Source organism: Furipterus horrens, unplaced genomic scaffold (genome assembly GCF_987537825.1).
Source record: "Furipterus horrens unplaced genomic scaffold, mFurHor1.1.pri manual_scaffold_5, whole genome shotgun sequence".
Lineage (NCBI taxonomy): Eukaryota > Metazoa > Chordata > Mammalia > Chiroptera > Furipteridae > Furipterus > Furipterus horrens.
Genome location: NW_028327175.1, coordinates 59,262,086 through 59,278,543, shown reverse-complemented (window position 1 = coordinate 59,278,543; position 16,458 = coordinate 59,262,086). Strand labels below are relative to the sequence as shown.

Genomic DNA, 16,458 nt, shown 5'->3' with positions numbered 1-16,458 from the left:
TTACAAAGCAAGCAGTGGCCAGAAATGGCCTGAGGGCCATAGTTTGCTGACTCCTGCTCTATGCAGAAGCAAAAGTTATGATAGTTCTGAGGTTGTTTTTTGATACTGCTATCCTAAATTGATAAATTCTCTCCACAAAATCTGCATGTTACTGATATACAAAGCTTCAGAGATGTAAAAATGAATAAGAAAGCGGCCAACTATGGGATCCCGGCTTCATGCAGTTGCCCAGACACCTGGCCCTGAGGACCAGCAGCGCAGTCAGCACCTATGCAGGTGCTGGGTGCTCAGGCCTCTGGATCTGCCTGCCCCCGCTCCACCACTGTCCAGGGAAGCTGATGGTCAGGGAGGCCTGGCCACAGGGATGGCTGGAGGTCTGGCTGACATAGGGAGCACCCAGACTGAGAAAGAGACTAGGCAATGCCTGAATGACTGCCTAGCCTCCTACCGAGAGAAGGTGAGGAGCCTGGAGGAGCATAATCAGAGGCTTGAGAGCAAAATCCAGGAACACCTGAAGAAGAAGGACCCCAGGTCAGAGATTGGTGGCATTACGTAAGGACCATCAAGGACCTGAGGGCTCAGGTCTTTGAAAGTTCTGTGGACAATGCCCTCATTGTTCTTCAGAGTGACAATGCATGTCTTGCTGCTGCAAGTCAAGTATGAGATAGAGTTGGCTATGTGCCAGTCTGTGAAGAGTGACATCAGTGGGCTCTGGAAGGTCGCTGATTACATCAATATCACTCGGCTGCTCCTGGAAGACAGAGATCATGGCTCTCAAGGAGGAGCTGCTCTTCATGAAAAAGAACCATTCGGCAGGGGGAGGGGGAAGTAAATGGTCTACAAAACCAGATTGCCTACCCTGAGTTGACTGTGGTATTGGATGCCCCCAAATCTCAGGATATCAGGAAGATCATAGCATGCACCTAGTCCCAATATGAGGAGTTGGCTTGGAAGAACCAAGAGGAGCTACACAAATACTGATCTCAGCAAAGTGAGGAGAACATCTCAGTGGTCACCTGGCAGACTGCTGAGATAGCAGGTGCTGACGTAACACTCACAGAGCTGAGACGTACAGTCCAGTCCTTGCAGATAGACCTGAACTCCATGAGAAATATAAAGGCCAGCTCAGAGAACAGCCTGAGGGAGGTAGAGATGCGCTATGCCAGGCAGATGGAACAGCTCAATGCAATCCTGCTGCACCTGGAGTCAGAACTGGCCCAGACCTGGGCCAAGGGGCAGCACCAGGCCCAGGAGTATGAGGCTGAGATTGCCACCTACTACTGCCTGCTGGAAGAAGGGGAGGACTTCAATCTTGGTGACACGCTAGACAACAGCAACTCCAAGCAATCCATTCAAAAGACCGCCACCGGCAGAATAGTGAACGGCAAAGTGGTGTCAGGTCAATGACTCCAAAGTTCTGAGGTGTTAAGGCAGCAGCAGTGGGGCACACCTTAGGGGACAGGAGGCCAACAAATACATCAGTGATTACTGAAAAGACGAATAAGGGTGAGGTCTTAGTCCTCAAGAAGCTTCCTGTAGCAGAATTTGCTGTCCTGTTCCACAAAGAATCTAGCCCTGATTCTTTGCAAGAAATCTGTAATGTTCCTTGTCCTAGGTTCTCTCATATTTGTAATCTTCTGTTTCGTTTTTTTTTCTCCTCCTAGTTTCTGATCAATATTTCCATCTGCCCTTCATAACATCTGTATGGCCAGATTCTGGCTAACTTCTTGCTGGCTCTGATCTAAAATTCTGATTTTAACAGACTTGCCTTTAGTTTCCTCATTCTCACCATCTTTGAAAACAAAAATAAAAATAAACCACAAAAGCAGCTAACAGCTATTATCAAAATATGCACCAATTTGGATTCTTCATTCACCTGCTATGTACACTGTACAATATTAAAAAACCAGGTACTGAATGGGCCATTTTATGCTCCCCTAGAACTGCTTATTTGGCCCAAGACAGAACCAGAGACAAGTACCTGATTTCTAAAGAGAGCTGCCAATCATTGAGACCAGACTGTGCCTCCAGGGTTTTTTAAAAGGTAGAAAGACAAAATAGGACAATCACCTGTCTATTTCTTCACCCAAGAGGAAAAAAATGAGCCATGAATAGTTAGCCTAGGGGGAAGGTTCTGGCTTCTGTCTCTCCTCCAGAATTGCATAGAAGTTGGAGATCATAGTACAGAGGAAAGAATGCCAACTTATTCCACTGGCTTGATGTCTGTTCAGGACAATAGATTTGTTGATTTGCCCTGGCCCTACCACTAAGAGGAAAGAGAATTGGGAAAGAAAGATAGCAGGATAGAGAGAAAGGACAAGGGAGCAGAGACCCACTCTCACCTTTGTACCTATTGATTAAGATACAATGGCATTGCACTTAAGCAAAAATTGCCAACACCTGAGCTGAGAAACAGCTTGTGCAGTTGGGCAAACCCCCAAAACAAGAAGCTGTGTACTCCTGGCAGTAGCTGAAGGAAGTGATTAAGGAAAAACCCACTTCAAGGAATCATGCAATGGGGAGAGCTCACAGAATCCACCAGAAATTAGCTGTGTGCATTTGAGAAAGTCAGCATGCCCGCCATATGGAGGCTAGCTAGTCTGTGTTATCCAGAGATGTAGCCACAACCATGAGGAAGGACTCTATGCTGATAAGCAAAGAAATGTTTGACCTTCTCCTATTTTCCCTGTTAGCTCTCAGTATTAGAAGGTTAGGCCTTGAAATGGAGCACATAGAAAAGAGAGGTATTTTAAAATGAAAACCACTGTACACACACACACACACACACACACACAAACACACTCCACACTTCAACAACTAACCACCTCTCATCCCCATTTCAGGCCCCTGGATCCATTGTATAACCAAACAAAAAGCAGAGGTTCTGCTGCCTTTTGCCATAAACGCCAAACGTGTGAGGCAGAGGCTGGTGCAAAAGGAAAAAGGTTTTATTCAGGTGCTGTGTGATCTGGGAGAATAGCAGACTCCTGTCTCAAAGCCCATCTCCTCTTTCTGCCATGGAAAAAGTCTAAGCATCCTCAGGCAAGGCCCAGACAAAAGCCAGTGTCCAGAGTTGCTGCTCCATTTTAAGGTATAGTCTTTTGGAGGCTGTAGGCAGCTGCTCAGTGATCTTCGTCTCCATCCAGGTGGCTCAGTTTGTTCCCAGCTGCTGTCCATTTCAGGCTCTCTCCTGGAGCCTGCGTGTGGAGCATGCGGCTGCTGGGGCTGCATGGTTGCGTGCTCCTGGTTGAGAGAGCGCGTGAACACGAGGGCCAGTGAATCACCATGTGGGCAAGAGGGAGTGAGAGGGGCTCCCTTCTGGAGGCTCTGGGGCGAAGGCCTCGTGGTCATGGAGAGAACAGGCAAGTGCACTGTGTGAGTGCAGGTCATGAGTCAGCCATCTTCTTTGTTTCCCTCAGATTATATTAGCCTGGGTTTGGGACAAACAAGGTGCTTTCTTAAAACAACAATCAACTTCCCAAACTTTTGCGTGCTTTAGGTGGGTCCACACCCAACCAATCCCTTCTTTCCCCAGGCTAGAATGACAGATCTCTTTGGTTTAGCACCTTCCCTGCGCCATTTTGACTTCTATGGACTGTGTGCCTGACTTTCCCTGGTCCCACCCTCAATCTAGTAAGGGGGAGGGGGGCGTTCAATCCAATTATTTTTCTAGCTTTTGGCACGCTCAGTGTAAGAACCTCCCCCTGCTGCCATCTGGGCAAATGGGGGAGACTCCCTGGCACTTCACGTGACTGTTTTACTTGGTCTAACAAGTAAGGAAGAGGAGAAAGCTTTGATTATGATGTGAGACTGGCATATATTGAATTTATGGAAACTTCCCAAGATATTTGCTACTCAATGGGAAAGAATGATTTGACATAGAATACATAAGGAAGAGATTTGAGACAATAACACAGATTCATGTCCATGTGTGGAGTTCATGTTTGAACCCCACTGAATGAAAACCCCTCAGTAAACCAGTTAAATTGGAATTTCTAAAAGTAGGTACTGTGGATTTCAGTTGCCCAAGCTTAAAAAGGACAAAGGCTTAGTAATCAAATCATAAATGTGGAAAACATTCTTAGAAAATCACTAAGCACAATAAAATATAAAAAGATCTGAGTACTACCATAAATAAACCAGTTTAAACTTGTTTAACTCACTGTTTTATAAATTTATTTGGTCACCAAAACTTTTTTCTATGTGATTTCCATTAATATTCTTCAATATACACATTAGGAAATTCTTTTCTATAGAAGGATGAAAGCTTGGCTGAGTCTAAAATCAAAGTCAGATGAATGCCAGTTGTGCAGTTAATGAAAAGAAACTTGTTTCTTTGGGGTTTGAGATTCTTATGGTTTGGGGCTGTACCTGTCTGTGCCATTCTCTCCAGGGCTGAGAGAGTTGTGCAACTCTTGGCAATGCCATTTTACATGGAAATCTATATGTGGGATGCCCCCAGGACCACATCAGGAAAGCTGGGGAAGGTCTTGGAAAATTGAGGGGAGTACATTCTTCTAGGTTTATAACAGAAAATTATCTAAATGTTGGAGACCAGGTAGAACTAGAAAATTATTAGTACCGTGGCTCCCAAGAGGCATTTTTCACACCTTTCCTACCCTATGCAAGACTTCCACAATCAAACTTGCAGAGGAAAAACAAAACAAAACTGTTACCAAAGCCCCAGGGAAGCTGACATATGTACAATGGTGTGAGGGAGAAGGCAGGACAAGTACAATGGCAGAAAGGGTTCAAACAGAGCTCCAGCTGGTGATGGCTTCACACCTTCCTGAAGAAAGAATTAGGTATGAGGAGCTTCCCATGCCCTGTACCCTGGATCTTATCTAGATTGTCTATGAGTTATCTAGAGGTAACCAATTGCCATGATTATCATGATTGTTTTGAAATCTCGAATCGGCCATGTCAATAATTTGGTCACCACATAGATGATGTGTGCAATGAGTAGTTCCTCCTTAATTTAAGACTGAGATGTTTGACAAGGTAGCAGTCAACCCGGATCATCACAGACAACAGGCTGAAGTGGCATTTTAGAATTTTAAACCAGAGATGTGATGATGAAAAAGCCAAAAAACAAACAAGCAAACACTAACATCAAAACCTTTTTCTCTCTTGCTTTTAAAATGTGAAATTAATATTTCATTTTTTTGTACTTGGTTACATCTCCCTTTTCTAAATTTCTATACTGTCAATATTTAATTTTAATTTTTCTAAAATTAGTAAGTGAAAAGCAAATGATGAATTAAGTATGGTGTTTACATTCTGCTGCAAATATCTTCCTAAGTTAAAAATGTGTTTCTTCAATAAGCCTATTTACAGAACATTCTATTTAAGACTTTGTAAGATCATCAGTAATGTTTCAAATTCTAAAGACATAGAAGAGTAAAAATAAAAGCGTTTCTCATGGTGAGGTCCAGATGATGCCAAGTGATAGTGTAGTGCAGGCAGATACAGCACACCTAGAAAATTTATTCATCTTTCATATTTCCATTTCCTTATCTGCAAAATGGAGATTCTTGCAATGCTGACTACACAGGATTATGTATAGATTGAATGAGATAATGAAGTCTAGTACATAGTAGAATTTCAAAAATTGACAGAAAAGCATTTAAACAAAATAATGATTTCCTATGTAGCTGTATTTTAGATGCAGTAGTTTTCCTTCTCGGTTAACCAATCCAATATTGAAAACACAACAATGTTAATTTTACATAAATTTACAAATTCATAGTTATGTATTTAAAAGCATTTTCCTATTAAAATTTTAAAATAATTTATTTTCATTGCCCTGATATGATAGTATCTCTCTTTAATGTATCTAAATATTTTTATATGAATAAATAAAAGACTATATATGTAATGATTAAATAGCTCCATGTTGGGAATATTAAGATCAAATAATAGCCAAGTGTATATATTGTTTTCTAACAAATAATCTCATCTCATTACAAATCTTAATATATACAGTAGTAGTATTTGATTACACATATTTTATTTTATTTTTATTATAGCCATATGCAACATTTTATTACATTATTTAACAATGAAGGAATGTCCTGTGAAAAATATTTTAAATTTTTATCTTTCCAAGTTAAAAATATTTTTCCTCAAGAAATCTGTTTACAAAAAATGCTACTTGAAACTATTTTTAGATTAACGATTGTTTCTATTTCTTAACATGAAAGATGTCTCAGAGCATTTTTCTCACATTTTATAAGAAGTTTACTCATAAATCAAATACAAATGTACATGGAATTTTTAATCTTTTAAGAACAGTTAATTAAACCTTTTTTGTTCCTCGTTGCCTCTGGTTTAGGCACGCTGTGTGTGGTACTTCCCATGGCTTGTCATTTTGCTTTAATGGCAGGGGCAGGAAACCAGCAAAGCTCAGTAACCACACTGCATATCAAAATGTCACCATGACAGCATTTGTCCACTTGTCAGAGTTCTTCTGAAATGAGTCAGCCATTCATTTTGTTGAATCAACATTGAAGCTTTCAAGATTTATTACTTGAGGTTTGGGAGCAGGAGAGGCAAACAAACCCTTCGTTTCTATCATCAAATTCTATTTGGGCCAGGATTATGATGTCTGTCTATACTTTATGAGAATAGAATATAAGGTTTCCACTCCTGGCATAATTGTAATAAGCTTGCATTTTCATGCCTGCTAATACCATGGAAAAGAATTTAGAGTTTCTAAAAACATTCTGTGGTCTGTGGGAAACTTAACAAATGCTGAATTGAATAGTTAATTTCCTGGGAAATATTGGGGAGGGGACAGGGAAGGGAGATATAAAGCTTTTGATATAAAAGTTTTTAAATTTTTGTTATAACGTTCTGTAAATTCCACTTACACATATCTCATCTTAAAGCATAATTAATAAAAACCAAGATAAGCATTTTATCTACTAAATCTTTCTATTTAATAAGGTCCATTTATTAATACTTTCCCCTTTCAACAAATATGGAATTGACCTTTTCTATTTTAAGATACTGTGCTTTCTCCAAAGGCCTTTTTAATAATCATATAAATTTCTAGTGGACTGGGTCACAAAATGAGTCTGATGTGTTTTTTAAAATTATACTTTATTGATTATGTTAATACAGTTATCCTGATTTTCCCCCTTTGCCCCTCTCCACCCATCACCCCTCACACTACCCCAGGCCAAGTGTCTGGTATCTTAATCCAACCACTCACTGTGTGTATTTTCAATTATCAATGAGCTAAACTCAGTGTAGAGCTCATTGGTATTGTTAAAAGATGAAATTATGAAAAAATTTCATAAGTATAGATCTGCCTGACAGGGCCCCCCAAGTGTCTTTGAAGCTTCATTTATATGTTGGGCCAGGCAACAGTGAGAGAGAGCTAGCTTCCCTTCATTATTCCTCCTTCAGTAGTCTTTCCGGAGCTGAGAAGTCTCCCACTTAACATCCCATGACCTAGACCACTCCTACTGGGATCTGCACAGGATGCTGCAATGCGGTGATCCTCAATGGGGCAAGTCTACACCAAATAACACGATGAAGTCATGAGTTGGGTTATAGGAGTCCAAAGCTCCACCACGAACTTATCCAGTCTGAGGAGCCCTTTGCTGCAAGCACACAAAGCAACTGCAAACAAAGCTCCCACTGTCTTATTTCCCACATGGGTGGGAAAATCAAGCCCAGTGAAGACAGGCTTGACTGATGGGATGTTTGAGGATCAGGCAGGGCCTTGCAAAGTTTATGTATATGTGGGTGCCTGGTTCACTTAACACAGACGTGTTCCAGCAGCATTAGACTTAAGTTTGAAGTGCTCTATCTTTCCAATGTCTAGTCAGCTTTCTTAACTTCAACAACTTCAAACAGCCATAAGAATTTCAAATCATACTGAAGGCATATAGAGTACTCTCTGTAGTTTCTGCTTAAGGTGATGAAAAGTTGTGGAAGGAAATAGCACTGATGGTTATGCAACATTGTAAATGTAATTATTGCCATTGAACTGTACACTTAAAAATAGTTAATTAAAATAGCAAATTTTATGTTTTGCTTATTTTACCACAATTTTAAAAATCAATAATGTTATATATCGAAAACCGTTACACATTTTAAGTGAGTGAATAATATGGCATGTGAATTATGTCTCAAGAAGGTGGTTTAAAAAAAGAAAAGAGAAAAAAAGAGTACTCTGCAGAAAGCTTTAATGCTTTGTCTGTAGCTTCTATGTAAGTAAGTCAGGTCATATCAGAAAACTTACACTGAAATTGTCTCACTTTTCAGAAAATCAAAATTCTTTTGAGTTTTCTTCTTTGTAGGGTTCTGAGACAGTACAATTTTTTTTTTTTTTAAGATTGTGCCTGAAAGGGTACCAAACAAATACAGCTGCAGCACTGTATTAGAGCAATCCCACATGGAATACTTCCAGACAAAATGGAGTGCTCTGTTAGTACTTCGTTTTTTTCTCTTTTCTTTTCTTTTTCTAAAAGCAAGGAAGCAAATTGTGAATACTTCCTACAAGAAATGCTGAGCTGGTTAACGTCTGATAATTATAAAATCATTGGTGGTCACTAGTTCAAAGGTAATTTTTTTCAAATAAAACAAAATATGAGCAGCGTCTTTAACTGTGTCCCTTTATCCACTGCCAAAATGTGGCATAAGTAGAGCAGAATGTGAAAGCTGCAGCTTTGATATGAAAGGTACTGAAAGTATTCATCTTTTGGTAGTTGTTCTGCCACTACATGGAATGGAATAAAAGGGAAAAGAATTATGCAGCATCAACTTGAATTATGCAATTGGAGAAAAGGAAAGACAAATCATAACCAGATGCATCTATGCATACATTTTTTTATAAACATTTTCTTTGATATCTCCAGGCACCCAATGCACTCTACTGGCAGTGTGAAGTTATTGAAAATAATACAAAAGAAAAATTTAGACTAACATATTATCACTCACTTACAGTAGAGAAATACTATGAGAAATGTCTTTAAAACATCAATATTAGGCTGAACCCATGAAATTGATATTTCCTTATGTTAAAATGATGAAACATTGGCAAAATGGTTGTGTAACAGTAATTCGTAAGATTCAACCTAACACATCATTTTCATCCTAATTTAAAATGATGGTCTGTTCTGTTCTTCATTTATCATCACCATTCAATAGAATAAAAGACATTTATTTATTTTTATATAATTTAAGTTACTTAACATTTTTAGCTCTCTTATGTGATTTGATTCCATAAATACATGAATCAATTAATGTTTATTTTCTCCCCTTCGATTAAGGAATATTTTTTAAGTTGCATATACCAAAATTTCCCACTTGTCTGTTTGTCCAGGCCTACTCTCAGCTGATCATGAGGCACTTCAAGGGAAACCTTCTCTATTTGAAGTGAGGGACGATATTCTTCCTCACATCGGCTCTGCTCATATATCCTTTTACAAAATGATGATGTAAGCTAAATAACACCAGGCTTCCTCTCTTTGCCACCTTGAGGGACCAGAGGTAGGTATTGTGGGTGTGTTGAGGGATTGGAAGATTTGAGTGTGAGGTCTAGGGCTGCTTGATAGGAGCTTGATACTAACGGAACTAGATGGCAAAGGCAAATCCTACTGTGACTGTTCATCCTCCCACCAATCAGAAAAACCACATCTCCCCTAGGCTCTAGAGAGAAAAAGTAGTGCTGGCAATAGAATGTAAAGCCAATGATTAAAACCTGGATCACTTTAGGAGCAGTGTTGAAAGGAGAAGAGAAAAGAGGCAAGGAGAGGTGTAGAATGGGACTGAGTTGAAAGAGAAAAAGAGCTTTGACACAGAGTGCTTGCTGCCTGTACCACGTAATTTAAAGACGCAGCAGTGGAGGTGGGATGGGGAAGTGGACAGGCACTGTCCGTATTCCATAGCTCAGCATCCAGAGCAGCATCAGTGTCCAAACAAATGCCTGGACTATATGCCCAGACAGCTGTAGTTGGCTCCCACTGTAAAGATGGAATTTGGGTGGCATTACTGAAAATGTCATGTTGTCACTGATGATCTATACCATCCCCAAACTGGAACAGTTCTGCGTGCATTTAACACAAAGGCAATGCAGCCCACAATTCTGGATGTTTTTCTAGGAGAATAACCATTCAACAACTGCTTGTAAATTACAGGCAAAGGTCAGAGGCAGCCTGGCAGTGACTACGGAAGTTCTTTTCCAGAGTTTAGCATCGGACTAACATGAAGAGAAAATTTTGGAAAGGGCTTCAATACCTAAGTAGTCAGTTCACTGAATTCAGTTTACTGAATAAAACCTTCACTGGTCATTCTTTTCTGTCCCCAGGATGAAATCTTGTGTAGGGCCCATGTTTCAAATTCATTGGCAATTATTAACAGTCTCATTCGCAGATAATGCAATGTTTTTAGAATAGTTCTGTGAGTGCTTGAGCCTGATGCAGGCTGTAAGGCCTACAGTGGGGAAGAGGTGTGTGGTCATTCCTTTTCTCAGTTCTTCCCAACTCTTATACTTATCCTTTTCATTATGCTCTTTTATGGCTCCTTTTGAGTTGGAAAGCAGGGAAATAGGTATATAGAGGTAAAGAAATGTTCTTTCCTAATTGAGTTGTTTGGATACCATCATTCGTGGAGATACCTTACACAGGCTATGTTTTCCTGGGCAGCCACTTGCAATTAACCTTCTCTTCCCTATCTTCTGTCAGTCCATTGCAGGTCCTCATGGTAAGGGTTGCTTCATTCCTCCAGATGTGTTTTTTGGGTGTGGTATCTTCAGACAATTGAGGCCCTTAGGTAGTGCCCACACTTGCCTTCAGAATAGCACACCTTTTCCTTGCCATTACTCTAACTGCAGGGCAAGATTAAACTCACCTTCTAACTGTTGCTGGATGAGTACGGTACCAATCCCTTTGTCCGCCAGACTCCATATCAGGTTCTCCAAGTGATTCTGACTCAGCACCACTTTTCCCTGGCGGGGACGGTGGGGCAGTGGCAAGTACTGTACTGTGACGGCTCTCTCTAAAGGAAGTCTCACTACACGCTTCAAGATCAGTCTCCTGACCTGCACTTAGAAACCCTGTAATGAAGGTAAGTGATGACTTAAGAATCAAGATCACTCCTTACTGGTGTGGCTCAGTGTTCTGAAGCAATGGCCTGCGAATGAAAGGGTTGCTGGTTCAGTTCCCAGTGAGACCATATTCCTGGGTTGCTGGCCAGGCCCCCAGTTGGGGCCATGCAAGAGACAACCACACATTGATGTTTCTTTCCCTCTTTCTCCCTCCCTACCCATCTCTCTAAGAATAAATAATGTTTTTTAAAAATTATTCTCCCTCCCTTCCCCTCTCTCTGAAAATAAATAAAAAATGTTTAATCACAAAATCAGTCTGTTTATAATGTAGTTTGCGGCTAATCTTGCAGATTCTGAAACAATCTACATTCAGAACTCTGCTCTACTATTTACTAGCTATGTGACCCTAAACAAAACACTTAATCTCTTAGTGGCCTTATGTACAAAGTACTGAAGTGTAAGAAATAAAAGCAATAACTACAGCATAGGTTGTTTTAAAATTAAGTGCCTAAGGTACTTAGAAGAGTGCCTGGTCATGAATAATGATGCAAACTGACATCTTGTGCCTTCTGATAGGATGTGCCGAGAAGTATTTAACATCACCAATGTGAGATTCTTGTCAAAAAATGTTCAATCTGAATCTTATCATGAGAAAACAATCAAACAAATCCAAGCTGAGGTACATTCTGCAAAACAGATGCAGTCTAGTTTTTTAGAAATATCCAAGTCATGTAAGACTAAACATTTTAGATAGGGGAGGGGAGCTGGGAACTCTTCTGGGTTAAAAGAAACCAAAGAGGCATGACAACTAAACGCAATGCACAAACTTTGATTAAATTCTGGATCTGATTTAAAAAAATAAACACACACACACACAGATAAAGGATATAATCAGGGCAATATTGGATATTTAACTATAAACTGAATATTAGGAAATAAGATTGTATCAGTATTATATTTCTTGAGAAATAGTTATGCTGTGGTTATGTAAAAGAATGTTCTTTTCCTTAGGAGACATATTCCGAAGTATTTCGGGGTGAAGTGTAATGAGGATGGTAACTTATTCTCAAATTGTTCCTCAAAATATTGTATTAAAAATAAAAATAATAGTGCCACAATACATAATAAATCTCTTAGAACAATATTTGGCACATAATAATAAGTGTAGATTATGTACTACTAGCACAGACACTTAGACAACAGGAAAAATCACATTTAAAATTATTACAGTTTGTCAAATTAAATTAATGTACTGAATTATTAATTTCCTAATGCCCTCTTCACCACTGCTCACCTTTCCCAACCCCCCACACCAATCTTTCTTTAACTTCTCCAACTCCTCCCTTTAGATCACTAATAATCTAGTTTCTAACTTTCTAATTTACATTTTGGTAACTAATATGATCAGAATTTTTTTTCTAGATATGCTTTAATCTTTAACATTTAGATTCATCACTGACATATTATTTAAAAAATCTTTGTAGCTTCTAACTCACACAGCACCTTGGCTATACTTTAAGGCTATACTTTATAGCTTAGTAGATCTCAAATATTTTAAGAGTCAGGACTCCTTCATTCTCTTAAAGATTAAGGACTCAAGCTTTTGATTGCTTATAGCTATCAATATTTACAATATTAAAATTAAAAACAGAGCAATTTAAGATGTGTCTAATTCAATTAAAACTAAACCCATTTCATATTAACATAAATAATATATTTTGTGAAAAATATATGCCTTCAAACATAAATATTTAGTGAGTCAGTAGCATCATTTACTATTTTATAAGTCTCTTTAATGTCTGGCTTGATAAAAGACAGCTGTAGTCTTTGTTTAATAATTTTGGTAATGTACACACAACATATAATTTACCATTTTATCCATTTTAAAGTGTACAGTTCAGTGGCATTTAGTACATTCATAACCATTATCACTATTCCCAGAACATTTTTCAGCACCCCAATAGGACAACCTGTACCCACTAAGCAGTCACTTCCTATTCCTTTCTATTCTGATGGTCCCAATATCTCTACATCCTCAGCAACATTTGTTATTTTACATTTTTAGACCCATGGCCAACCTAGTGGATATGAAGTGATAAATCATTGTGGTTTTGATTGGTATTCCCCTAATGATGAATGATGTTGAACATCTTTTCATATACTTGTTGGCTTTTTATATATTTTCTTTGGAGAAATATCTAAGCAAGTTCTTGGCCCATTTTTCAATTGAGTGTTTGTCTTTTTATTGCTTAGTTGTAATAATTCTTTATTATTATTATTATTATTATTATTTTTATTTTGTGGTTGGTGTAGTTCTGGTCTAGTAATAAGTTACCATATTGGATAGATTTGCAAAAGTTCAAGTATAGTAGTTTAACATATAACAGTCCCATATTTCTACTCATTTCTCAAAATGGTCACTATTTATATTTAATCTTTTGTGTTCATGTACATCTTTTATTATTGTTATTTATAAGGCATAGGCAAGTGTTTTATGTTTTTACAGATTGTATAGAACTTTATCTTTTTATTTATTTATTTATTTATTTGTTTGTTTGTTTATTTATTTATTTATTTATTATCCTAGCCCAAAGACACGCTTATTGATTTTAAAGAATGTGTAAGGGAAGGGGAGAGAGATGAAAAGCAGCATGAATGTCAGAGTAAAAGATAGATTAGTTGCCTCTCACATGTGCCCTGATCAGGGATGAATCTGCAGCCTAGGCATGTGCCCTGACAGGGAATCAAACCTACAACCTTTTGGTTTATAGGACAATGGTCCAACCAATTGAGATACACCAGTCAGGGCACACCTTATCTTTTACATTGCTTTTGTTAGAGGAACCCATCTCTGAAACAGCTGGTGTGATAGTGGGTAACCTGTTTAACCCCATTTGTATTTCTATTGTGCTTTGTATATTCTGGATACTATACCAGATGTATGATTTATAAATATTTTCTCCCACTCTATGAAGTGTCTTTTACTCTCTAAATAGTGCCCTTGATACTCAATTTTTAGTTTTAATAAAGTTCTATTTATCTACTTTTCTTTTGTTCCTTGTGCTTTTGTTAAATAGTTTTTATATTTAAAAAATTGCCAAAGCAAAGATCATAAAGGTTTATGCCTATATCTTTTTCTAAGATTTTTATAGTTTTATCACTTATATTTAGGTCTTTCATCCATGTTGAGTTAATTTTTGTATAAGATGTGAGATAAGGGTCCAACTTCATTCTTTTGTAGATGGATATAGTTATTCCATCACCATTTGTTGAAGAGATTATTCTTTCCCAATAGAATGGTCTTCCTATCTTTGTCAAAAGCCAATTGATCATAAGTGTATAGGTTTATTTCTAAACTTACAATTATATCCCATTGATCTACACGTCTACCCTTATGACAGTAAACTGTTTTGATAAGTGTGGCTTTGTAGTAACTTTTAAAATTAGAAATGTGAATCCTCCAACTTTGCTCCTCTTTTTTGAGATTGTTTTGATTATTGGAATCCCTTGCCATTTGATATAAATTTGAGCATCAGCTTTTCCATTTCTACAAAAAAAAAAAATCTGTTGGGATTTTGATAGAAATTGCAATTAAGCTGTAGATCTCTTTGGGAGCATATTACCATCTTAACAACATAAAGTTTTTCAATCCATGAACACATGATGTCTTTCCATTTATTGATATTCTTTCATTTCAGCATTGTTCTTGTAGTTTTCTGCATACAATTCCTGCATCTTATTGATAAAATAAATATAATTCTAAGTTATTAACTCTTCTTGGTATTGTAAATTGAATTTCTTTTTCAGACTTTTCATTTCTTGTGTACAGAAATACCAGTGATTTTTGTGTTGATCATGTATTGTGCAACTTTGCTAAAGGCATTCATTAGCTCTAATAACATTGCTGTATGTTTATTCTATTGTCATATAATATTTTGGCTGAATAAATTCAGAAAATACGAAGAGAATTCAGCTTCTCACAAATATGTATTGATAGTAAAGAAAGAGAGAAGGGTTTCAATAGTGTTTTACAGATAATTGTGGATATTTGTCTTTGATACTATACCAATCCTCAATAAGTAACAGTTTTCTTAAATGTTGGTCACAATGTGGTATCTGAAATCATATCAATAAGCATTTTTTTATCCTCACCAGATGACATTTTTTCGTTGCTTTTAAAGGGAGAGGAAGATATGGGAGGGAGAGAGAGAGAGAGAGAGAGAGAGAGAAACATTGATTGGTTGCCTCCTGTATGCCCTGACTGGGAGTCAAGTCCACAGCCTTTCAGTGTATGAGACAATGCTCCAATCAACAGAGCCACTCCAGAGAGTGCTCAATAAGCATTTTTTACCTAGTCATATTAAAACTCTTGGCCTTATATTTTGAATGGGTCTTTTATTTATGCATGATCTTGTAAAATTGTACATTTAGAAATATTGACTGAGTTTTGCAGATCTTTTAGGTGTTGATACTTTTCATTACCAACCATGTCTCAAAATCTTTCAGTTTTTGATATAGCTATTGAAATGTCAGTTTTGCACAGCTTGCCTTAAGTTCATAAATGTTAAAATAAATAGATGTTAGCCATTCTTATCATAATCTCCTGGTTGAAGTTTTCCAGTCTTTTAGCAATGCATTTGCGTGCTCTCATTACACACACCCAAAAAGCAACAGCAGTCCCTACTTACAAGTCCTTATGAAACTAGAATTTTAATGGGTAAAGGGCAGATATTTAGAGAAAAGTGAATGAGGATCATGGAAGGCAGGACAAGGCAGAAAGAAAAGAAAATTTACTATAAATGCTTTTAGGTATTCATATCACATTCACCTCCAAGCTTTAGCCCATGCAGTTGATATAAAACAAATAATGGAGAAGGGCTAGCATATCTTACTAGACTAGATTAGGTAATGGCTTTGTCTTATAAGCAACCATAATATTTTTATACAAAGAATCATCCTTTCTCAAACTAATGTCTTCTTTTGTTATCAGCATTGATTATGAAGACTACAAAAACTGTGTTTGAAAAAGCCAGAAATAACACACAAGGAATTTTCTTTTGAGGATTAGTGTAGTAAAATATTTATCTTTCAATGGAATGATTGAAACATTAAGATGTAGAACTCTTTTATTATTTTCTTTAATTCTCACCCAAGGACATTTTTTCACTGCTTTTAGAGAGAGAAGAAGGGAGAGGGAGAAAGAAACATTGATGTGAGAGAGAAACATGGATTGGTTGCCTCCTGTAAGCGCCCTGACCAGGGATCAAACCTGCAACCTAGGTATATGCCCTGACCTGGCATTGAACCTGGAAACCTGCAGCCTTTTGGTTTATGGAACGACATTCCAACCAACAGAGCCACACTGGCCAGGACAAGATGTAGAGATCTTTACAAACCAA

The 16,458-nt window shown here is 37.8% G+C and overlaps 1 pseudogene; it reads left to right on the top strand.

The window, feature by feature from the left end:
- The first annotated feature begins 202 nt into the window (after positions 1-202).
- On the top strand, positions 203-1,407 carry LOC150008693 (keratin, type I cytoskeletal 18 pseudogene; annotated as a pseudogene).
- Positions 1,408-16,458: the final 15,051 nt, after the last annotated feature.